Source organism: Oncorhynchus clarkii, chromosome 5, assembly GCF_045791955.1.
Source record: "Oncorhynchus clarkii lewisi isolate Uvic-CL-2024 chromosome 5, UVic_Ocla_1.0, whole genome shotgun sequence".
NCBI lineage: Eukaryota > Metazoa > Chordata > Actinopteri > Salmoniformes > Salmonidae > Oncorhynchus > Oncorhynchus clarkii.
In genome coordinates this window covers 45,375,889-45,402,650 of record NC_092151.1, presented here as the reverse complement: position 1 = coordinate 45,402,650, position 26,762 = coordinate 45,375,889, and the positions used below count along the sequence as shown (strand labels likewise).

The 26,762-nt window shown below is 42.8% G+C and overlaps 1 protein-coding gene across 1 annotated transcript in view; it reads right to left on the bottom strand.

Moving 5' to 3' along the window:
• The window catches only part of LOC139410061 (protein FAM163B-like), a 45,029-nt gene extending 18,688 nt beyond the window's left edge, over positions 1-26,341 (bottom strand). Inside the window, exon 1 of the mRNA XM_071155497.1 lies at positions 26,221-26,341. The gene's annotated coding sequence lies outside the window, so the exon portion shown is untranslated. The remainder of the gene's footprint in view (positions 1-26,220) is intronic.
• Positions 26,342-26,762: the final 421 nt, after the last annotated feature.

Here is a 26,762-nt window from a genome sequence, read left to right as displayed (position 1 = left end):
ACTCCTCAAGGCAGTGCTATCAGTCCTATTTTGTTAAACATTATGATTAACAATGTGTTTTCAATGTAGGTAGGAGTATTGGGGCTTCCCTATATGCTGATGGAGATATTTGGAAGAGGGGAAGGAATATCTCTCGTGATCAAATCTATTCAACAAGCTATAGTGGATGTTGAAATATGTTGTATATTCTTCTTGAAGAATAAAGTTGATAATATACAGTTGTTTCTGTATGGACAGCCTATGGGGAGGGTTTCTAAGTACAAATAATTGTGTCTATGGTTCAATAAGCGATATACTGTATATGGAAAGATCATGTCATACATTTTGAAACAAAGTGGTGAATCTTATGCTCTCGGTCTCTGGATATGAATGGGGTGTTGATAGATAATCGTTGATGGATATTTATAGAGCTCTGATCAGGGCAATTTATTACGGGTGTATAGTTTATGGAACACTGAAGTGTATGGTCATTGAGGTTGGAAGGGATTTGGGGGATGGGGATTGTATACTAGAAGTTAGTAGGGCTCTTTTTTAATTTTCTCAGAAGTACTGAGTTTGGTAGGAGGATTTAGAAATGTTGTAAACTGTGACCACACACTCCAGCACAGCAGGTGGTGGCATGAACCTTTAACGTTTGTTTGTGGACCGCCATTATATCATAGAAGAAAAAGATTTGAACAAGGAAGTGAGTTTGGAAAATCTGAAAGTACGCATCTTAGAAATAGTTTTCCCATATTAACTTTATATGCCCGAACTCAGAATCCTTTCAGCTTTCCAAAAATAATATGGTCAATTTGATATAAGATTGATTTTGATTGAAAAATGTTGAAAATCTGCAAATCTCATCTAATACAGCTGTAGCGGGCTCACTCCCTCTACTGCCTCAATTTTAACCACAACCCTTTTCAAGTTCCACTTTGCTGCAGTGTCACCAGGCTGTATGAGCCCGCAATTCGAGCCTGGGGACGAGGTTAGTGACAACCCGACAACTTGAATGTTCTTGGCTTGGCTGTCTTCTTCACTCTGTAAGGCATAGAAAGTACACACTTTAATCTCTCCGTACAAACCTCCCGTAGCTCTATCTCACCAAGAACCCACCTAATGCACCATAAAGTGCCAGAAGAAATGGTGCTATAACCAAACAGGTTTTCAATGGCTTGGTTCACCCTCAAAAAGGTTATATAGAACCGCAAAGTACTCTTGTATTTTTAGCAGTGCACACCTAAGCACAAGAGACCATTCGTTAGCCTTTACAGAGTCACCTCCAGTCCATGTCAATAGTAAATAAATCCAATCCTAACAGTCGAGGTGTGCTGTAAAACCTTTCGTTGTACTGTACTGATTTTAATTGATGCAACTCCTTATTTCCCCCTCCACTGAATAGGCTCAAATAAGAGACGAATTCTAAAGTTATTTGTAGGACAGAGAGGTACACTAATTTCCTGAACACATGAATGACAGTGGAGGGGGAAAGGAATGGATTGGGCATCCTTGGCAGCATCCCAAATGGCACCCTATTCCTATAGGGCTCTGGTCAAAAGTGTTGCACTATATAGAGAATAGCGTCCCATTTGGGACAAAAACCTTGTGGTCCGACCTACACTGCATAACCCTTCTCAAGGCACCATCTAACCAAATAGCATTAGTAAATGAAGGATAGGCTTTGTCGCTATGCCTTTAAATGTAGAAACATTAAGACATTTCAAAACGGATGAAACATATACCCAGGGGAATATTCTTGATTTATGGATCACAAAGTCCATTTTTTTCACCTGTTCAGACCTTCAAGTAGATTTATTCCAGGATATTAGGCAGCCTTTTGGCGTTGCGCTTTAAGTTTTTATTACAGAGAGAAATTTAGTTCCTTGAGGATGGCGATATATATATATTTAAAAAAAGCAATCGCAGCTGAGCACATGACTGACCAGGTAACAAAACCCTTGGGTCAGTGGCACACAGAAACTGAGATTTCCTAATTGCATGAAAAATAAATGCTGCCGCTACTTCGCCTCCAAACCAAGTTGCATGAACCGTAGAGCCGACTGAAGTTGGGGGGGAAAAAATGAACCAACACTTTTTACTTTAACCATCAACCTTTACGTTATGCTACATTTGCAATCTTTCAATAAGTCCCAGTATATAGGCCTACTGACCTAGGTAAGGAATCACAAAGCAGCCAGCGTTCTTCCTGTACCGTATAACTAAAATCAATAAACGTCAGCTTTCCCCTGAAATATTCAGACTCTAAACTGACACTTCCCTGAGCCTGGGTATGAAGATGCTCTAATAAAAGCCTGTCCATGCAATCCATTATAAAACTACCCACTTTTCCTCCTTCAAAGACACTTTTCCCATCTTCTGTCTCTTTTTTCCTAACCCCCATTCATTTTCTTCTTCAAGGACACCATGTCATCTCCCTGACACCTGTCCCTCTGCTCTGACAGACTACAATTAAAACATAGTTTCAATGCTTTGAACCTCGGCGCTTTCATGAGCATTAGTCCACATTGTGTCTCTCCTTTCATCTACGTCTCTCTCTTGCTCTCTAGCTCTCCCCCTCTCTTTCTGGTCCTGTCTTCTTTCTTTCACTGTTTCTCTCTCCCCACCCTCTGATGGTTGCCAAAGTCCCCATGGCAACCAGCAGATACAGTACCTGAAACAATTCACAAGCTTATTTGAGCATACAGGTGCAGTGTGTGTGTGTGTGTGCGTGCGTGCGTGCGTGTGTGTGTGTTGACTAGACGTGTGGGGTTGGAGGATAGGAGATAGGGCGAGAGAGGACGAATGCAACATGAAATTCATCAAGATAAACAAAATGTACCTGAGCAGAACGAGCGTCTGCTAGCCCCAGGATATTGTTTATTATGCTTCCTGCTCTTCATTTCTCTCCCTTTCACACGAAACATGTTACATCCTTGTCTCATGGGTTTCACCTCTACCCATGATAACAGCCAGTAAACTAACACCTTGTCTCTTCCACCATGGCCTTTACATTTAAATGTTGTGACAGAACATTCTTCTGAGTCAACACACTAACAACAGCAAGGTTGACACTATCCATAAAGTGCTGGGACGGGACATGAGTGACTGAGTTCACCAACTTAACATGACTACATTGCGAAATGGACTGTTATATAAGACCACAGCATACGTCCCAAATGGCACCGTACTCTCTACAACACTATTTAGGGAATAGGGTGCCATTTAGGATGCACCCCATATAACCATTCAACCCTTCAACCCATGTCTAGCTAATTAATATATGATATGATTGCACTGTATGTATAGGCTATATACAGTCAGGTCCATAATTATTGGCACCCTTGATGAAGATGATCCAAGATGGCGTAGCAGTAGGACGTATTGTCGTGTAGTGTCCCTTGTATATATCGTTTGTTTTCGTTTTTTTCTTCACATATCTTTAAAACTCTTTGCTGAACCTCAACTTCTTCTAAATACTCTCCTGCAACCCGCCTCACCCAACGTAGCTATTTTTCCTAAAGTATTTATATTTACTTCGGACCTGGAACCCCTCAACTGAAGCTAGCCAACGAACTACCAGCTTCAGCAAAACATTGCTAGCGGTCTTCAGCTAACCGGTCATCAGCTAACCTTTAGCTCGGAAAGCTCTCGCCAGTTCGAACAACGCGACTCTAACCAGAGCATAACGGACCTATTTATTATTTTATTTTTATTTTTCATCCCCGGATTCCCATCGCAAACGGAACATTTTGAGCTCCTGGGCTACAATATCCAGACCCACGACCGGTCCATCGATGTCACTGCATGAAGAGGAATAAACAGATACCCCCATCGCGACGTCCCCAAAGGCTAACTCTCTAGCCCTTGCTATCTCCTTGCTTGCAAATTCGGCCTGCTAACTGCTAGCTTGTTTAGCCCGGTCCGCTAACTGCTACCGTGTTTAGCACCGTCTACTAACTGTTAGCTTGTTAGCACAGGCCTGCTAACCGTCTGAATCGCCGCGTCCCAAACACTCACTGAACCCATATTTACTTTCTATCCCTTTTCGATTTTTAATTTGTTTATACCTTCCGGTAACCTGCCTCACCCAATGTGATACGGAACCGCTATTATCTTTACATTTTTAGAACACACTCAAGAACCTCCAGAAGCTAACCAGCTAACTGGCTACAAGCTATTTGGTCATTGTTAGTTTTCTAACCTGGATAATCACTCGCCAGTCCAGCTTCCCTGCCCCATCCACCGCTGCCCCTTGGACACTGATTCACTTGGCTACATAGCTGATGCATGCTGGACTGTCCATTAATCACGGTAATCCATTCTGCTTGTTTATGTTTTATCTGTCGGCCCCAGCCGCACTTAGGCTCTGTGTGTAGTTAATCCGACCCTCTCTGCCTAATCAATCGCCATTCTACCTGCTGTTGTTGTGCTAGCTGATTAGCTGTTGTCTCACCTACTGTTTTAGCTAGCTCTCCCAATTCAACACCTGTGATTACTGTATGCCTCGCTGTATGTCTCTCTCATATGTCAATATGCCCTGTATACTGTTGTGCAGGTTAGTTATCATTGTTTTAGTTTACAATGGAGCCCCTAGTTCCACTCTTTATACCCCTGTTACCTCCTTTGTCCCACCCCCCACACATGCGGTGACCTCACCCATTACAACCAGCATGTCCAGAGATACAACCTCTCTCATCATCACCCAGTGCCTGGGCTTACCTCCGCTGTACCCGCACCCCACCATACCCCTGTTTGCGCATTATGCCCTGAATATATTCTACCATGCCCAGAAACCTGCTCCTCTTATTCTCTGTCCCCAACGCCCTAGGCGACCAGTTTTGATAGCCTTCAGCCGCACCCTCATACTACTCCTTCTCTGTTCCGCGGGTGATGTGGAGGTAAACCCAGGCCCTGCATGTCCCCAGGCACCCTCATTTGTTGACTTCTGTGATCGAAAAAGCCTTGGTTTCATGCATGTCAACATCAGAAGCCTCCTCCCTAAGTTTGTCTTACTCACTGCTCTAGCACACTCTGCTAACCCTGATGTCCTTGCCGTGTCTGAATCCTGGCTCAGGAAGGCCACCAAAAATTCTGAGATTTCCATACCCAACTATAACATCTTCCGTCAAGATAGAACTGCCAAAGGAGGAGGAGTTGCAGTCTACTGCAGAGAGAGCCTGCAAAGTAATGTCATACTTTCCAGGTCCATACCCAAACAGTTCGAACTACTAATTTTGAAAATTACTCTCTCCAGAAATAAGTCTCTCACTGTTGCCGCCTGCTACCGACCCCCCTCAGCTCCCAGCTGTGCCCTGGACACCATTTGTGAATTGATCGCCCCCCATCTAGCTTCAGAGTTTGTTCTGTTAGGTGACCTAAACTGGGATATGCTTAACACCCCGGCAGTCCTACAATCTAAGCTAGATGCCCTCAATCTCACTCAAATCATCAAGGAACCCACCAGGTACAACCCTAACTCTGTAAACAAGGGCACCCTCATTGACGTCATCCTGACCAACCGGCCCTCCAAATACACCTCCGCTGTCTTCAACCAGGATCTCAGCGATCACTGCCTCATTGCCTGTATCCGCTACGGAGCCGCAGTCAAACGACCACCCCTCATCACTGTCAAACGCTCCCTAAAACACTTCTGTGAGCAGGCCTTTCTAATCGACCTGGCCCGGGTATCCTGGAAGGACATTGACCTCATCCCGTCAGTTGAGGATGCCTGGTCTTTCTTTAAAAGTAACTTCCTCACCATTTTGGATAAGCATGCTCCGTTCAAAAAATGCAGAACTAAGAACAGATATAGCCCCTGGTTCACTCCAGACCTGACTGCCCTCGACCAGCACAAAAACATCCTGTGGCGGACTGCACTAACATCGAACAGTCCCCGCGATATGCAACTGTTCAGGGAAGTCAGGAACCAATACACACAGTCAGTCAGGAAAGCTAAAGCCAACTTCTTCAGGCAGAAGTTTGCATCCTGTAGCTCCAACTCCAAAAAGTTCTGGGACACTGTGAAGTCCATGGAGAACAAGAGCACCTCCTCCCAGCTGCCCACTGCACTGAGGCTAGGTAACACGGTCACCACCGATAAATCCATGATTATCGAAAACTTCAACAAGCATTTCTCAACGGCTGGCCATGCCTTCCGCCTGGCTACTCCAACCTCGTCCAACAGCTCCCCCCCCCCCCGCAGCTACTCGCCCAAGCCTCTCCAGGTTCTCCTTTACCCAAATCCAGATAGCAGATGTTCTGAAAGAGCTGCAAAACCTGGACCCGTACAAATCAGCTGGGCTTGACAATCTGGACCCTCTATTCCTGAAACTATCCGCCGCCATTGTCGCAACCCCTATTACCAGCCTGTTCAACCTCTCTTTCATATCGTCTGAGATCCCCAAGGATTGGAAAGCTGCCGCAGTCATCCCCCTCTTCAAAGGGGGCGACACCCTGGACCCAAACTGTTACAGACCAATATCCATCCTGCCCTGCCTATCTAAGGTCTTCGAAAGCCAAGTCAACAAACAGATCACTGACCATCTTGAATCCCACCGTACCTTCTCCGCTGTGCAATCTGGTTTCCGAGCTGGTCACGGGTGTACCTCAGCCACGCTCAAGGTGCTAAACGATATCATAACCGCCATCGATAAAAGACAGTACTGTGCAGCCGTCTTCATAGACCTTGCCAAGGCTTTCGACTCTGTCAATCACCGTATTCTTATTGGCAGACTCAGTAGCCTCGGTTTTTCGGATGACTGCCTTGCCTGGTTCACCAATTACTTTGCAGACAGAGTTCAGTGTGTCAAATCGGAGGGCATGCTGTCCGGTCCTCTGGCAGTCTCTATGGGGGTGCCACAGGGTTCAATTCTCGGGCCGACTCTTTTCTCTGTATATATCAATGATGTTTCTCATGCTGCGGGCGATTCCCTGATCCACCTCTACGCAGACGACACCATTCTATATACTTCCGGCCCGTCCTTGGACACTGTGCTATCTAACCTCCAAACGAGCTTCAATGCCATACAGCACTCCTTCCGTGGCCTCCAACTGCTCTTAAACGCTAGTAAAACCAAATGCATGCTTTTCAACCGTTCGCTGCCTGCACCCGCACGCCTGACCAGCATCACCACCCTGGATGGTTCCGACCTTGAATATGTGGACATCTATAAGTACCTAGGTGTCTGGCTAGACTCTAAACTCTCCTTCCAGACCCATATCAAACATCTCCAATCGAAAATCAAATCAAGAGTCGGCTTTCTATTCCGCAACAAAGCCTCCTTCACTCACGCCGCCAAACTTACCCTAGTAAAACTGACTATCCTACCGATCCTCGACTTCGGCGATGTCATCTACAAAATTGCTTCCAACACTCTACTCAGCAAACTGGATGCAGTTTATCACAGTGCCATCCGTTTTGTCACTAAAGCACCTTATACCACCCACCACTGCGACTTGTATGCTCTAATCGGCTGGCCCTCGCTACATATTCGTCGCCAGACCCACTGGCTCCAGCTCATCTACAAGTCCATGCTAGGTAAAGCTCCGCCTTATCTCAGTTCACTGGTTACGATGGCAACACCCATCCGTAGCACGCGCTCCAGCAGGTGTATCTCACTGATCATCCCTAAAGCCAACACCTCATTTGGCCGCCTTTCGTTCCAGTTCTCTGCTGCCTGTGATTGGAACGAATTGCAAAAATCACTGAAGTTGGAGACTTTTATCTCCCTCACCAACTTCAAACATCTGCTATCTGAGCAGCTAACCGATCGCTGCAGCTGTACATAGTCTATTGGTAAATAGCCCACCCATTTTCACCTACCTCATCCCCATACTGTTTTTATTTATTTATTTTTCTGCTCTTTTGCACACCAATATCTCTACCTTTACATAACCATCTGATCATTTATCACTCCAGTGTTAATCTGCATAATTGTAATTATTTGCCTACCTTCTCATGCCTTTTGCACACAATGTATATATAGACTCCCCCTTTTTTCTACTGTGTTATTGACTTGTTAATTGTTTACTCCATGTGTAACTCTGTGTTGTCTGTTCACACTGCTATGCCTTATCTTGGCCAGGTCGCAGTTGCAAATGAGAACTTGTTCTCAACTAGCCTACCTGGTTAAATAAAGGTGAAATAAAAATAAAAAAAAAAATGAGCAAAAGAAAGACTATCAAATAAAATATTAAATGAAATATTATTTTATACTAATGAAATTGCTCCCCAAAGAATATACTGTTTATCAACGCCCAAACCACCACTGGTGTGCGTGGCCAAAGAGCTCTATTTTCGTGTCATCTGACCATAGCACCGCCTGGAGTTTGATAAAACGTCATTGGCACTTGGATTGGAACCGGTGCTACGGCATATATGGCATAAAAATAGAGCTCTTTGGTCACGCACACAAGTGGTGGGTTTGGCGTTGAAAAACACAAGCATATGAAGAAAAGTACCTCACACAGTAAAATATGGTGGTGGATCTTTGTTGTGGGGCTATTTTGCTTCCAGTGGTGGAAAAAGTACTCAATTGTCATACTCGAGTAAAAGTAAAGATACCATAATAGAAAATGACTCAAGTAAATGTGAGTCACCCAGTAAAATATTACTTGAGTAAAAGTCTAAAGGAGTCTGGTTTTAAATGTACTTAGTGGTGGAAAAAGTACTCAATTGCAGCATTCGAAATGTAGGTACTTTGGGGTGTCAGGGAAAATGTATGGAAGTAAAAAGTACATATTTTCTTTAGGAATGTAATGGAGTAAAAGTAAATGTTTTCAAAAATATAAATGGTAAATACCTTACAGTGAAATGCTTACTTACAGGCTCTAACCAATGGAGCGGGGAAAAAGGTATGTGTGTACAGTGGGGCAAAAAAGTATTTAGTCAGCCACCAATTGTGCAAGTTCTCCCACTTAAAAAGATGAGAGAGGCCTGTAATTTTCATCATAGGTACACTTCAACTATGACAGACAAAATGAGAAAAGAAAATCCAGAAAATCACATTGTAGGATTTTTAATTAATTTATTTGCAAATTATGGTGGAAAATAAGTATAATCACTAGCCTGCTATTCCGTGGAGTGGCTGTGTGGTCCCTTATCTCGGATGATCTTTTCCAAGTTTAAAATGATAAACATTCAACATTGGCCATGCTGTCAATGAAGCATGATTTGAGTTGTAAATCTGGCCTCTTTCTAGAGCTACGACCTGAAGATCAATGACGTCATCATGATTGGGCCCAGTTTTCTTTCAAGTTCCCAGTTGTTTTGAAAGCACCATAAAGTCAGAGAATTACAGACTTTGATGACAAAATTGCCCACAAAGGACCGCCGTGCCACCTTCCTGTTCAAGTGAGCACAGCACAACAAGGTGAGTTCAAAAATGTATTGTATGCTGCTGCATAAATGATGTAATATGCCAGGGAGAAATGTATACTGTAGCTTCGAAAAGTAATACTAAATGTATATAGTGTAGTAAGATGTTAGTAGACCGTGTGCGTCACCATAATAATTTGGTCTATTGGTGGTGCACATGTAGCCTATAATCTGTTTTAGAGAAATGTAATCATCAAATATTGTAAGAGCTTTTATTGTCTGGTTATATGCCGCCTTTATTTATCCTACGGTTCTGACTTGGTGTACAGGGAGAGCACTGTAAGAACGGCTCATGTTCTAAATTCTGTCGCTGTACATTTCAATAGTTATTTTGCCTTTGTCCGTCCTAGCTCGCTCATTAATGTCTTCAACAAAATTACGGATTGCCTCTTATCCGCTTGTCATCCCCTTATGCCATAGTTTGTAACCTGAATTGTCATTAGAAACCACATTTGTTTAAGCAAGTCAGCCATATAAGCTATGTTTTTTTAAAGGAAGTAAATGAGGCTGAATGAACTGTTTCGTTGCTAGACAAGGCTCCGCTGATAGCAAGGTGTAACAGTGGTAAAGTGTTGTGACTGCTGTTGGGAAAGCTTTATGTAGGCCCAACAGTTTGTGGGCACCGTTTGTCACCGTGGTGGTGTAGTGGCTTTGCTGGCATGCATCCCACTTCTTTTTTTTTTTTGCCCCACCAAGATTAACATGCTAAAATCGCCACTGAATTCTGTACATTTTGCCATGTCTAATGTGTATTTATGCGATATTTGAGTGACTAAAAAAATTACAACAATGTCTATGGGCTAAAAAAAACGAAATAAAAAAACAGCTGACTTGGGCTAGTTGATCTGGACATTTCTGACAAGTTAGAAATAGCTCTGTAAGGTATGCCATTGACTAACATGACAAGAGGAACTGATGAAGCACTACCCAATTTCGAAATCTCACCTTATGCATTCTGCTATTACAACTTTTGAGAGTAAGTTTAAAGCCTGAGTTGCTTAGAAGAAAAAAAAAATTAAGAAGTTAGGACAAGTTTGCCATTTATCGCAACAATTTGTGTGACAACTATCGGTAGAAAAAAGCAACGGAAACACATTAAACTCATGTTTTATATTCGGTACATGAAAACTACACTGCAGGAAATGTTAAACTTGTAGTGAATTTGAGGTTGGAAAAAAGTGTCTGAAGTTTGTAATTTGCACTTTTTTCCCCTTACGAAAAATCAACATAATATTTAGCATTTCCTGTTGCTGCATATTTTCTCAAATTAAGATCCCATATCTGTACAGACTTTAATGCGCAACAAAGTGAGTCTGATGGAAACAACTCTGGTGGCAAAATGTCCATCTTTTAAATTAAAATAAATAAATAATATTCACATGAAAATCTGTCACAAATTGGATGGAAATCTAGCTAAAGATTAAGACATGAACACAACAGTTCCCTCTTTCTTCCTCCTATCATCCCGTCATCTCCCTCCTCCAGCGTCTGCGAGGCATGGCGCAGTTGTGAGGCAGGTGGCGGAATAGAGAGAGAGAGAAAGAGAGAGCGCGCACCCGAAAGAAAAAAGAGAGGTCCATCAATCCCCACCACGACTGGACAAATGAGGCACACAAAGAGAGAGGGGGGGGGGGGGGGGGGGGGTGAGTTTATCAGAGAGACAGAGACACCACAGGGCCAGGTAAACATGATGCTGCCAGTGACACGGTGACACAGCTAAAATATGCCCAACTGACCAAGACAGTGTAAACCAACTGTTATACAGGCTCGGGAGTTCATCAAGTTCCATATTTTTTATGTGGTGGTGCCGCACCATGAATTATTGCAAAGTACCTGGACATTTCTCAGAACTATGGCACACAGTTTTAACATAACGCGCAAATATATTTCCATTATACATGTTTTTTTGTGAGCTGTCAGTAAAATATAGACTGAGGTGAAGTGTCATGGTGGATACCCAACCCTATACTTCCAAGGGGGGCCAAAAGGACTGAGCCATATACTTACTGTGAAAGCCAATTTATGCTTGATCCAAAGATGTGGTCGGAGGCTTCGGAGGCCAAATCAAATTTTGTAACAATGCGGATGGCTCCGTATAGCTCCGCATTTACATGATTGGTTGACGGTAGGTGCGGGCGGTACGTCCTGTTTAAACACAAACTCACTTCATTGACAACCTCCTTCACAGTAGCTCTGCTCTGCTAAGCACAAGAAGTATGAAAGCCCTGAAGTTTGCGGAGAGCGGCATCGCAGTAAATGGTGTACAGCCAATTCTGACATCAGACTGACCATGCAACGCCTTTAAGTCAGATCTGTATCTTTAGACAAAGACAAACTAGTTTTGCCTGTGGCCCCCCTGTCTGGGAACATATATGACCATGATGTCTTATATTACATATGCCCGCTAGTCTATGTATACAGAACGTACACAGCTCGAGAAGCCAACACATTCAGTACATCAGGATCATACTATGGCCATTCAACCGTCCCCAACCTTGCCCTCTGACAGGTCAACATGACATCCTTACTATAACAGACACATCAGTTCCCACCCCTTGGAGCACAAAATGTCAGCCTGTAGTCATGGCAACAGCATATTAACATGTACCCTTGGCTTCTGGTGTTGAGAGGCTGAGGCGAGTCGTTACAACCCACGCATTCCATAGTGCTGTGATGCACGTAGCTAGTGTGTGTGTGTGAAAGACGGGGCCAAGAAGGTACGCACCAAGTCACACATAAATGAGACACACAATTCAATTAAGCCTGAATTGCACTTTTGTGATCTTGTGATTCATCAGCATTGTTCCAAGAAGACACACAGTAAGAAACACTGACAGAGGCAGACACGTATAGCTCAAACACCCGACTTGACAATGGTCACCATCTAGCTACCACCAACCAATCTATGGGGAGATCTCTGGCACCACACGACTACATGGTGAATAACTCCGCCGAAGGAACGCAGAGATAAAACAGGAAATAGATCAGACATCAGACAGCTGACCAAAGCTTTGTCCTGACCTGGAGCAAATTGTGTTCCCACATAGCGTATGCCTCCAGGACGGAAGACGATTGATGGAAAATGAATAGAGAGCAAATTGTGTGCAGAGTCCAAAGGTTATCCATTTACTGTGCCTAGCACTAATTAAACTTCGAGCAGAGGAGTTTCCATCTAAAACCAAGAAGACCTCATACACTACTGTTCAAAAGTTTGGGGTCACTTAGAAATGTCCATGTTAAAAATCTGCCGTTTCCAGCTACAATAGTCATTTACAACATTAACCATGTCTATACTGTATTTCTGATCAATTTGATGTTATTTTAAAATGGACAGAAAATGTGCTTTTCTTTCAAAAACAAGGACATTTCTAAGTGACCCCAAACTTTTGAACAGTAGTGTATATAGAGGCCATTTATTTCATATGATGCAAGAGGGACTGGATTAGGATTGGACATGTGCCTTTTCACTATAAACTGATTATTACAATGCCATAATAACGCTATAACTAACAGTTCTATATTAGAATGGACTCTAGAATCATCAACAGTATAATATGAAGACTAGAATCATCAACAGTTTATATAATATGAAGACTAGAATCAACCGTTTATATAATATGAAGACTAGAATCATCAACAGTATATATAACATGAAGACTAGAATCATCAACCGTTTATATAATATGAAGACTAGAATCAACCGTTTATATAATATGAAGACTAGAATCATCAACCGTTTATATAATATGAAGACTAGAATCAACCGTTTATATAATATGAAGACTAGAATCATCAACCGTTTATATAATATGAAGACTAGAATCATCAACCGTATATATAATATGAAGACTAGAATCATCAACAGTATATATAATATGAAGACTAGAATCATCAACAGTATACAGTGGGGAGAACAAGTATTTGATAACCTTCCTATTTACAAAGCATGTAGAGGTCTGTCATTTTTATCATAGGTACACTTCAACTGTGAGAGACGGATTTTAAAACAAAAATTCAGAAAAACACATTGTATGATTTTTAAGCAATTAATTTGCATTTATTGCATGACATAAATATTTGATACATCAGAAAAGCAGAGCTTAATATTTGGGACAGAAACCTTTGTTTGCAATTACAGAGATCATACGTTCCCTGTAGTTCCCACTCCTCCATACAGACCTTCTCCAGATCCTTCAGGTTTCGGGCTGTCGCTGGGCAATACGGACTTTCAGCTCCCTCCAAAGATTTTCTATTGGGTTCAGGTCTGGAGTCTGGCTAGGCCACTCCAGGACCTTGAGATGCTTCTTACGGAGCCACTCCTTAGTTGCCCTGGCTGTGTGTTTCGGGTCGTTGTCATGCTGGAAAACCCAGCCACAACCCATCTTCTTCTTGAGGGAAGGAGGTTGTTGGCCAAGATCTCGCGATACATGGCCCCATCCATCCTCCCCTCAATACGGTGCAGTAGTCCTGTCCCCTTTGCAGAAAAGCATCCCCAAAGAATGATGTTTCCACCTCTATGCTTCACGGTTGGGATGGTGTTCTTGGGATTGTACTCATCCTTCTTCTTCCTCCAAACACAGCGAGTGGAGTTTAGACCAAAAAGCTCTGTTTATGTCTCATCAGACCACATGACCTTCTCCCATTCCTCCTCTGGATCATCCAGATGGTCATTGGCAAACTTCAGACGGGCCTGGACATGTGCTGGCTAGAGCAGGGGGACCTGATTTTTAATACATGACGGCGTAGTGTGTTACCAATGGTTTTCTTTGAGACGTGGTCCCAGCTCTCTTCAGGTCATTGACCAGGTCCTGCCGTGTAGTTCTGGGCTGATCCCTCACCTTCCTCATGATCATTGATGCCCCACGAGGTGAGATCTTGCATGGAGCCCCAGACCGAGGGTGATTGACCGTCATCTTGAACTTCTTCCATTTTCTAATATTTGCGCCAACAGTTGTTGCCTTCTCACCAAGCTGCTTGCCTATTGTCCTGTAGTCCATCCCAGCCTTGTGCAGGTCTACAATTTATCCCTGATGTCCTTACACAGCTCTCTGGTCTTGGCCATTGTGGAGAGGTTGGAGTCTGTTTGATTGAGTGTGTGGACAGGTGTCTTTTATACAGGTAACGAGTTCAAACAGGTGCAGTTAATACAGGTAATGAGTGGAGAACAGGAGGGATTCTTAAAGAAAAACTAACAGGTCTGTGAGAGCCGGAATTCTTACTGGTTGGTAGGTGATCAAATACTTATGTCATGCAATAAAATGCAAATTAATTACTTAAAAATCATACAATGTGATTTTCTGGATTTTTGTTTTAGATTCCGTCTCTCACAGTTGAAGTGTACCTATGATAAAAATTCCAGACCTGTACATGCTTTGTAAGTGGGAAAACCTGCAAAATCGGCTGTGTATGAAATACTTGTTCTGCCCACTGTATATAATATGAAGACTGGAATCATCAACAGTATAATAAGAAGACTAGAATCATCAACAGTATAATATGATCAGTAGATGCCTACTGGACACATTTTCTTTGTATTGCTTTTAAATCTTTTTAATTAATTGTTTTTATCTTATTAACACTTTGTTCTAGCTAACTATTTGTGTAGGTAGCTATCAAGTAAACACAATGATATAGAATCATCAGCAGTGGCCACAAGGAATTCTTCTAATCATATCTAGCAGCCTCATACTGGATATAATGACTGTAGTTGGTCTCTTATGAAGAGAGACTATGGAAAAACACACACAAGAGGCAGGCAACAGGGCCTGACAATCATAACTATGCAAACAAGCTTTCAGTCTAGCATTACATTACGCATGTGTGTGTCTACTTTCATCAATAATACTGTCAACTGAGCTCTGTCTCTCTCTAACACATCTTACAAACGGCCATGCCACTGCTGGACCAGAACGCTGAGGATATAATAACTCACTGCCCTGGAACAAATTTAATTCACCATTTTTTTTAAATTCTCAGGAGTCTCAGTAGAATTAAAATTGATTATATTACACTAGCTCCCCGATGCCATACAATCAGATAATCCTAATGATTTTCCCTCAATCTTTTTCGTCTTAACACAGGACCAATCAAATCAGACCCAATCAGAGAGACTGGTTATTGGTTGGTTTCAGCTTGGAGGGCGGGGTCATGTCAGTTGACACCCCAGGCAGAGTAGGAAATGGGTTTGTACAGACAGACAACAGACATTTAGATGCACAAATACACATACATATTGTAAAACAGAGACATAGAAGCACGCACACAGACACACCTGACCTACAGTACCTGTACCCAGCCAAACCTTATAATACACAAGAGGCAGGCAACAAAGATGATATGAGTGGGTAGGTTTCTGAGAAAAGATCCAAGATCCATATTACATCATGAAAACCTTGTTAGCTAGTCCTCACTTCCAAATGACCCCAAAAGTGGGCTAAGGCCTTTCTCTTCGAGCAGGAGGGGAAGATCGAACTGTAAGTAGCACATTGTCAGCAGACAGATGGACTCCCCACACACACACACTTTGCCTAGAAGGCAGACAGCTTAATGTCAACGTAAAGATCCTGGCAAGCACACAGACAGACACTCCATAAGAAGAGCTCAGCTTGCCAAACTGTCATCCATCATATATACAATACGAAACCCAGAACACCACATTGCATGGAATCACATGATGGGTTCTAGAATGAGAACATTACAAAAGAACACTATCGATCACCGTCCCCATCAGACAGACATCACGGTTGTTGTATCCTGAATATATGTGTAGAGAACGTACACCGTGCAGGATTACGTCATGTCTGGCATTCAATGATCTGATCGTCTGTGAACCTTTGAAGAGTTGGTCTGTGCTGTGTGAAACTTCACTGTCTTGTTAGTGTTGATTATTCACTGCTATACGTCATTGCTGGTTCTAAACATGGGGTGCTAGTACCCACAGACCATATGTACAGTGGGGTGAACAAGTATTTGATAAACTGCAAAATCTGCAGTGTTTCCTACTTACAAAGCATGTAGTGGTCTGTAATTGTAATCATAGGTACACTTCAACTGAGACGGAATCTAAAACAAAAATCCAGAAAATCACATTGTATGAATTAGTAATTAATTTGCATTTCATTGCATGACATAAGTATTTGATACATCAGAAAAGCAGAACTTAATATTTGGTACAGTAACCTTTGTTTGCAATTACAGAGATCATACGTTTCCTGTAGTTCTTGACCAGGTTTGCACACACAGCGGCAGGGATTTTGGCCCACTCCTCCATACAGACCTTCTCCAGATCCTTCAGGTTTCGGGGCTGTCGCTGGGCAATACGGACTTTTAGCTCCCTCCAAAGATGTTCTATTGGGTTCAAGTCTGGAGACTGGCTAGGCCACTCCAGGACCTTGAGATGCTTCATACAGAGCCACTCCTTAGTTGCCCTGGCTGTGTGTTTCAGGTCATTGTCATGCTGGAAGACCCAGCCACGACCCACCTCTATGCTTCATGGTTGGGATGGTGTTCTTGGGGTTGTACTCATCCTTCTTCTTCCTCCAAACACGGCGAGTGGAGTTTAGACCAAAAAGCTCTATTTATGTCTCATAAGACCACATGACCTTCTCCCATTCCTCCTCTGGATCATCCAGATGGTCATTGGCAAACTTCAGACGGGCCTGGACATGCGCTGGCTAGAGCAGGGGGACCTTGCGTGCGCTGCAGGATTTTAATCATGACGGCGTAGTGTGTTACTAATGGTTTTCTTTGAGACTGTGGTCCCAGCTCTCTTCAGGTCATTGACCAGGTCCTGCCGTGTAGTTCTGGGCTGATCCCTCACCTTCCTCATGATCATTGATGCCCCACGAGGTGAGATCTTGCGTGGAGCCCCAGACCGAGGGTGATTGACCGTCATCTTGAACTTCTTCCATGTTCTAATATTTGCGCCAACAGTTGTTGCCTTCTCACCAAGCTGCTTGCCTATTGTCCTGCAGCCCACCCCAGCCTTGTGCAGGTCTACAATTTATCCCTGATGTCCTTACATAGCTCTCTGGTCTTGGCCATTGAGGAGAGGTTGGAGTCTGTTTGATTGAGTGTGTGGACAGGTGTCTTTTATACAGGTAACGAGTTCAAACAGGTGCAGTTAATACAGGTAATGAGTGGAGAACAGGAGGGATTCTTAAAGAAAAACTAACAGGTCTGTGAGAGCCGGAATTCTTACTGGTTGGTAGGTGATCAAATACTTATGTCATGCAATAAAATGCTAATTAATTACTTAAAAATCATACAATGTGATTTTCTGGATTTTTGTTTTAAATTCCGTCTCTCACAGTTGAAGTGTACCTATGATAAAAAATTACAGACCTCTACATGCTTTGTAAGTAGGAAAACCTGCAAAATCGGCAGTGTATCAAATACTTGTTCTCCCCAATGTAGGTGCTATATAATATCAGCCTATCTAGTATTCTATATCTATGCTAGTACCCCTGAGGATACCCAGACTAAGCCTTGTTAAACCAGCTTGATCTCGAGAGCAGCTCAAAGGGAAGTGGAACTTAACGTGAGCAAAGCAGTCAGTCTGGTTTCACAAGGCTATCCTCAAATCAAATCAAATGTATTTGTCACATACACATGGTTAGCAGATGTTAATGCGAGTGTAGCGAAATGCTTGTGCTTCTAGTTCCGACAATGCAGTAATAACCAACGAGTAATCTAACTAACAATTCCAAAACTACTACCTTATACACACACAAGTGTAAAGGGATAAAGAATATGTACATAAAGATATATGAATGAGTGATGGTACAGAGCGGCATAGGCAAGATGCTGGCCTATTCACAGTGTATAAAGTGGGGAAGACTCATAAGAGAAATTGTGTGGTTAACTGTATAGATAAAAGGCAACATTGTGCTGCCCTCTTCATTGACCTGTCAAAGGCTTTCGATACTGTTCACTCGTTGCTAATTCAGAGGCTTTTCTCAATTGGCCTAGACCAGGCTGCATGTAACTGTCTTAACAATAACTTGACAGATAGAACTCAATGCATATCTACTGATGGTGTTATATCAGGTTTCCTGGATATTATGAAAGGTGTCCCGCAGGGCTTGATTCCGGGTTCTATACTTTTTACATTAACAATATTGACGTGTCTGTAAAAAAAATGTAACCTGCCCTTGTATGCCGATGATACTGCTATGTATGCTATTGCCCCCACGGTTGACCAGGCTCTATCTGAACTACAGTCTGCCTTCATTGTATTACCGAAAACTTTATCGACCTGAAATTAGTATTGAATGCAGGCAAAACGAAGTACATGTTGTTATCTAGAGCACATAAAAATAACTCTGATGATTTAAGAATATGTACTATATATGTCTATATTGATAGTGTCACTGATACATATATCTGGTCACTTGGATAGATGAAAAGCTGTTTTTTTTTATAACATTTTACTGCAGTGGCCAGATTAGGGTCACATAGACCCAGTAATCTTGAACAAATCTACTTTGAAACAAAAGTATACACCTCCCACACATGGTTAAGGGCTTAAAAAATAAGACACCTGTACCATGTCAGATACAGAGTTGAAATGTATAACATTTTTAGTTTGCATCCCAACATTACACTTTATATAGATCACAGAAGACTGAAAAATAACAAAACCGTTTAACATGGAAACGCCAGAATTTCAGTGGGTTTTCAGAAATAATGTTTATTAATGATGAAAAATATTAATAACATTACGCCCATAAGGCCAATAGCGGGCAATTTGGTCATTTGACCGCAGGAAAGGGTTGAAAAACCATATCCATGAGTTGAAGCTAAGAATAAAAATGTCCGTCTTCTATAACAGGCCCTGCCTCCTGCTAAATTGTAGAAAGCAGATTATTCAGTCAACGTTCCTATGGCGACATCATCTATATGAATGCAGCTGCCACTTCATTAAAGCTGTTAGATGCAGGTTGTCATAGCGCTTTATTAAGGGCAACAGTTTTAGTACTCATCACTGCATTCTCTACCAGTAAGTTGGTTGACCCACTTTGATGTCAAGTCGGTTGATACATTGCTATGTTTTCATTTATAAAGCCCTTTTGCAAAAAAAGCCCCACTGTATCTAACATCGTTACTAAACTTAAGACATAAGAGTTACCACACCCGGTCTCAGGGACGGCTAACTCTGAAAAAAATTCCTTTGTTCTCTACTGAGTGGAGTAAATGAGCTTTTAGTTTTTATGCACCTTATTTGTGGAACAATCTTCAAAATGTTCTTAGAATGTGATGTGCTGGTGTCTCTAGGGCAATTCAGAAAGCTGATTGAGGACCTTTTACCGATTAATGTTATTTTTTTTGTGTCCTTGTTTTTCTTTCGGCTTGCATTTTGTATTTATAGTTTGATGTGTGTATTTTTTTTTCTGTAATTTCTGTAATTCAGGGTTCATCTGTAAAAGAGACCTTGGGCTCAGTATGACTCCCCGATAAAATAAAGGTGAAATTATTTTTTGTTAATGGCACCCTATTCCCTGGGTCTCGTTTCCCAAAGCCTTCGTAGTGTTAAGACCTCGTTAGAGCCAAGGTGTTTCCATGAGCCTTCGTTAGTAACCTTCGCACATCTATGATCGATCCAGACCACTCATAGAGCAGCCAAAGTGCATCATTAGATGCTTTTTTTGCTCGTCCTCATCACTTTATTCACAGAACATCTCAGCTAAACATGGAATCAATATGTTTATGCCATCTGTCTGACTGTGACTGCCAATATCTTCAGAACGAAGTTGACTACAAATACAACGTTACCGAAGTATTGGCAATTGTTACATCAAGTGAAAGATAAAATGAAAACTGAGATGATGGCATGAAAATATAGCCTATTTACAGCCATAGGTGGTAATTTCTCTCTAGGTCAGGAGCTGATCGGTTATCAGTATTGTGGAATATTTTTGAAGTTAAAGTACGTTTTGAATGGAGAAAGCTGATCCGAGAGCAGCACTGCTTTTCTTTTTATCCTATCAGTATCCAAATGACACACTTAGCGAACGTTCTCTCTACTTGATTGCTTGTTTGGGAAATTCGCTGGTACTTTTGTATACTTTTTAGGCAGTATTTGTCCCAGAAAATTGCACACTAAGTCACAAATGTGAAAATGTGGGCATGATATTATTGCTCTCGCGCTCTCTGCTGTGTGTGCCTCATGCTACCTGCCACTCAAATGCCGAGGGGGGGGGGGGGGGGGGGGGGGGTAAATGTCAAGAAAATGGTGCCACACAGCTTCTAGAAAACAGTTGCTTTCAAACTAGGGATGTCTTGGCTAATTGAGGTGAGACAGTAACTCTGCTCATAGAACTACACATTGACACATCCAGCCCAAAGTGTGAGGTTTAGAAAACACTTACTAGTCACCAAAGTACAGGATAATGTCTTTAAGTTACAAGCAACTGGGAAATTAGGCCCTGATCCCTATGGGCCCTGGCCAATAGTGGTGCACAGTGTTCCATTTTGGACGCAGACTTGTCCTAATGGCCAGTTGCACATGAGGGGGTACTCCCTGGGCAGAACAACATGTAAGCCTGGGTTACATGGGAGCCTGGGTTACATGTAACAAAAGAAGGTTGAGACTGTTGGCTGAGTGAATATCAACAGAGGTCATTTATTAGAAGCTGAAGGTTAACCTCCGAGCTCTGCCTTCTATTTTACTGGAAAAGTTGTCTCCTCTAACTTCTGTTTACCAGAATGAAATAAAAAGACCCTTTGTCAGCACACGCTGTGTGCATGTTTTTTTTGTCACCTCTCCCTCTTCCTCTTTACAGAGTGGCTTCTGTAGGGCAAGCGTGTACAGTCAGCGCCACTAAAATAGTTGATTTTCTTCATCTTTTTATATCTCCATCCTCTGTTTTGGCAGGCCGCCATTCAAGTATTTTTCTTGTTATTTATTCCGGCCCCCTTTCTCGCTCTCTTGCTGTTTGCCTCTGTGTTGCTGTGGTGACTGTAGGCGGCGGTGCATTGAAACATCGCTCGGAGAAATGTCGGATATGGACTAACCACTATGTTCTGACACACAGATACACGGTTGTAACCTGCTGTCTTTACATTCAACAGCAACAACAACATGCACATTCAAATTGCTACCACTAAGCCAGTACAGCATAACAAAAGGTACATTTAAATCCTCCAAGAGTCATCCAACAGCCATCCAACAAGAAAGGAGTTGAGATGTATCCTGTCTGCCTACTGTGCAAAGAACATACGATGCTGGTAACAACAAGGTTGCTTGTTTGATTCTTACGTGTGCCGTATCCTGAATATTTTGTATGCGTCACCGTTAACTGGCAGTTCTGTAAGTCGCTTTGGATAAAAGTGTCCGCTAATTTACCATACGATCGTACCACGCTCAAAGTCACTTAGGTCATCCGTTTTGCCCATTCTAACTTTCCATGAACGGGGTGGTGTACCTAATAAACGGGGCAAAACAGTGACAAACCATCCAAGAAATGACTTGAGAAATGCCCTGTATGTACTTCGTCCTGTACGACAAACACATCACAGACCATGTGACATTCGGGGTTATAACACAGACCGGGGAACATTACATCCCAGTGCCTTGATATCCATTGAATTAATTTCCAAAGGCCCTTTCTTTATGGGCTGGTGAGTCTAATGTGGAGACTTTGATGTCTTCCAAAATGGCACCCTATTCTTTAGTGCACAACCTTGGACCAGAGCCCAGTCAAAAATAATGCACTGTATTGTAATAGGGTGGCATTTCAGATGCAGCCTTTCATGTTGTTCGGTCATGGCCCTGCTGAAGGAGGCATGGCAACCAGGTCTCTAAGCACCCTGTGACTGAAGCTGAGGCCAGGGCTACATGATGATGGTAGTGGAGGAGGGGCCGGAGGAGGTGGGGGGAGGGAGGGGACATGTGTAGCATGCTGGGAGGCTGGGAGCATGATGGCTGCTGCTGGGAGACTGTGGTGTGTGTGTGTATATGTTTCTTCATGCGTGTGTGTCTTTCCTCTGAATCCACTCATCAGTAGAATGTTTTTGAAGTTCCCCTGCATGTTTGTGTTCAGTTTGTTCAGTTCTCCAAATAGCCTATATCTGTTATGTAGGCATGGAGACACATTTTATTTCCCTCACACAGAAAGTTTACGTAAAAAAAAAAAGTACATTCATTGCGGATGACAATTCCTCCGTCAATTACAAAAATGTTTACAACATTCCACTGATAACCACCAAGCCTCGGTGTGAAACAGTAAATTGTTCCGTATCTCCACACAGTAATGCGAACAGGCGTGGGCGTACTGGATGTGATGTGATTTTAAATCGAAGTTACCTGCTGCAGTATATCTCAGAGTTCTGCGCTCAGCTCTTTTGCTGCCAGTTGCTCTCTGTATATCATACAATGCGTCCATATGGCAGAGGGAGACACAATAACCAGAGTGCGGAGGCCTACCTGCCGTCCCACCATAGATTGAGCCCCATATGCGCAAAAGCCCACCATTCTATCCCACTAGCCTATAGTGGGCGGTGTATTTTGCAGAAGCATAGCGGGCCTAGCCATTCACCGTGACTCAAATGCAATGGTCAAGCGCAGCCTTTTCCCACGATCTAAGGGCGCTCTCTCTCATTGTTTGAATTTGATCTTTTAAAAATAATTTTAGAAACATTTTTCATTTCGATTTTTTTAAGGTCAACCACATGACAATGATTTTGAGGTACAAAAACGAGATTATAAAATATAAAAATATAAAAAATAAATAATAATATAAAAAATATAATATAAAATTTGAATATTTTATTGATCAAATGAAATAAAGATCTGTATAGATTTCTTCACCAGGCTTTTTGAAATTCTCCCGCGACAACATTTTCATATCAGGCTACCCCACACGGGGTCACAAGCCCTAGTTTGGGAACCGCTGGTATAAGGATAATGAAATTGTAAGACTAAAAAATATGGTTTGCAAAAACAAATTCTGCATGTCAAGTTATATCCAAATACGGTATGGAAAATGATATTTATAATCTACTATTCCTTCTAATCAACACTTCAAAATGCATTTTTTTCCCTGTTAGAATAAATGGTTAGTTAAAATGACTAAATGGTGAGCCTATCTGATGTATTGGTGACTAAACTAAATGTTCTCATGGCATTTCTCAGACAACTTTGATTTTGCATGAATGACTCAGGGGTGAAAGATGTGTTTAACTCTAATGAACACAATATCAAATGTTCTGAGTATAAAACAGGGGGCATTACGTGTTATTAGTCTAGAGTTTTTTTTAAATATACCACTTACATCTGAAAAAATGCACCAAAGTCCATGTAGCTCATGGGGTTACTACTGCACTCTCCTCTCTCAATCTGTGTGTGTGTGTGTGTGTGTGTTTACATGTGCGTGTATGTGTTTCTTCTGTGTGTGTGTGTGTGTGTGTGTTCTCCTGTGTTTGTGTTTACATGTGTGTGTGTGTGTGTGTGTGTGTGTGTTTCTTATTTCCCCAACTGTGGGGATTGGGTGGAGGGTGTCGTGGTGTCAGGGGACTTGTGAAAATGGGAGTGGGGATGTAATATAGGGTATCACATGTGTGTGCTGCTCTGCTCTCTCAACCTACTGGGCTTAGATGGGAGTCAAAGACAGCATTAAGAGGACGTGACAATGGAGCAGAGAGTAAAGCATGGTTCCCACTAGCGAGAGCAAAGGGTGACACCACACACACATCACATGACAGAGACTGGGCTGGTACAACAGAGTTAATAATCTTGGCACTCAGAATCAAATCTCACTTGCTGTGCATGCTGGTTAAGTTTGTCACAAGAGACTCTAGAGGCAATGGTTCTGTGCTGCCCAATCTTGATTATTCCCTTGATGAACATGCATGTACAGGCCTTGTAAGGTAGATCCAGCCTACTATAGACCTGTATGGAATTTACTGTATGTGGTGTAAGAATGCAGGCAGCCCCAGCCTACAAGTGATATGTATGAAAACATAAGAATATGTGAAAATCCCAATGGACTGTCTTGTCACCACGTGGACAGCATAACTACAGATACGAGTAGTCTTGATCTGGACCGTTTCTTCCTCAGTGTCTTCCTCCTCCTCCTGCTGCTTCTCCTCCTCCTCCCCCCTTGCTGGGATGACCCTTTGGAATGGGCTTGTATTTATCGCAATCACTCTTGCAATGAAGACGGCTCTGTTCATTAGTGTGTGTGCGCAATGTGTAAAGGTGCCACTGTGTGAGGGGGATGGGAGATGGAGACAATAGGGACGGGGAAGTGTTTAACATTATCATTGAGAATATGCCCTTCCCCCAATTCAGTCAGCCTTCCCAATCAGTAGTAAGGGAGTACGAGACCAGAAGGCAGGCAGGCAAGGAGGGCGGGATGGAGGGGGGCAGGCACGGAGGCAAGGAGGGAGGCAGGCAGGCAGTGAGGGAATCAGGCAGGAAGGGACATAGGCAGGCAGAGAAGCAGGCAGGGAGCGAGGGAGGCAGGGAGACAGGCAGGCAGGGAGGGAGGCAGTGAGGCAGGAAAACAGTCACTCATTGATGTGTTTCCAGGGGGCCAAGGGTGTTGGAAGGGTCACAGAACGAGTCACCACTGGGGATAACATATTCCGCCCCTCCTCCCTCTCCACTCAGAGAGACACAGCATCAGGGATGACATATGACATCACTGCTGGTGACTGTTGCAGACCCTGCCTAATCGCCCCCTGCCTGCTGTCCTTCACAGACATTGTGACCATGCTGGGGCTCTCATGACAGACTGTTACACACATACACACAACAAGGTTCTGGGTTCAAGGTATAATGCAGACACTGCCTCCATAACCTTCATCAGACTTCCTCTGCCTGATGTACCATGGAAACCCTGCTGGTGCAGGCCCGGCCTGTCACCATAATAGAAGCCAGTCCAAGCATCACTGAAAGTAAACTTGATAGGGAATGTCAGTTCTAGTGATATAATTTCTATGGCCTCCACAGCTTTAGGCCCCATGCCTGCTTTAGCCTGCTTTAGCATGGTGTCCATGCTGGCACAGACCCCCCTTACAACATAGAAATACAATGGGAACGTCCATTCCAGCCACTCTCTTGTCTATGGCTTCCCCAGCCCAGCTTGCTGTAGTCTTGTCTCCCATAGCCTTCCTCCCCTGCCTGCTGTAGACTGGTGTTAGCATGATGGTGACCAATGACCATGCAGACCTCTCTGCAGGCGGTTCCACTGTCACATAAGGGCTGCATCATAACACAGCATCAGATACAGACTATTTTGTGGAGAGGAGAGCAGCAGTGATACAGAGACAAGCACACAAGGAGGAGGAGGACATTTGAGTCTGGTTTGATCATACTACTTAAGTTTTGTCAGTAGCCAGCCCTAAACAGTTGGGTACATTCTGCAAACCTCTTCAACTCTGAACTCTCCCTGCTTAACTAGCGTGTACACACACACACACACACACACGCTCGACGCTAGATACAAGTTTGTGCACTTCAGCACCATGGACAGCAGCCTAAACGCTACTGGGGAGAGAGGAAACTCGAAAACCCAAGACTTCAATTATTCCAACTTGTGATTGTTTGATCGTAGGCCTGTGGCATAATTCGTTGTATGAAAATGTGTAACAGTGTATTTCGGGAGATAATCAATAGCCAACAATTACTCTAAATGTCAACCCAAAGAACAACAAAGCATGGGTACACCTGATTTTAGCGTCACCCAATAACATAAAAACTACACTGCATTTTTAGCTTGATTCGAGAAAGATAAAGTTTAGTCATGCTAATGTCGAGAAATTATACAACTAACAACAGCTTCTTCAGGAGGAAACAATCAGGACACACGTTCTAGGCAAAACATGCTGCTGGAGCTATGGTTAGGCTAACACCTTACCTTTGCAGATATTTGAAATGTACCGGGTCGCATCTGAGTTGTTGATGGCTCGTGAGAGCTCTATTCCGACCATCAGTGAGGCTGGCACATGAAACACCGAATGGTCGCGGGGCAGCCTCGGGTGATACTGATTAGCTTCTTGCCACTGCTTCAGTGTAAACCAAAACAGTTATGATGACCTCTTTCCTTCCAGCAAAGTGACCAGTCCACAAAACCGTTACATGAAGAACTATGTCATACGAACTATGGAAAGGATTGAAGAAGTAAAAGATGAGTTGATAATGTCTACAAAAATCACAACGAAATAAAAACTCAATAAAAATCCTAATACCTCAAAATAAATAGTGTGGAGTCCACACAAGCTACCACGTTTAAATCGCTGTTGTCCTTTAGTTATTTTCACGTTGCTTATTTGTTTTGCGTGTGTAGCTCTCCTCTTATATCCTCATTCATTTCGCGATAGAAAAGTCCTAAGGCCAATTCCAGGCTCCTTTCAATGCATATGTAACGCAAAAAATATAAACGTCTCCAAAGCTGCTTAT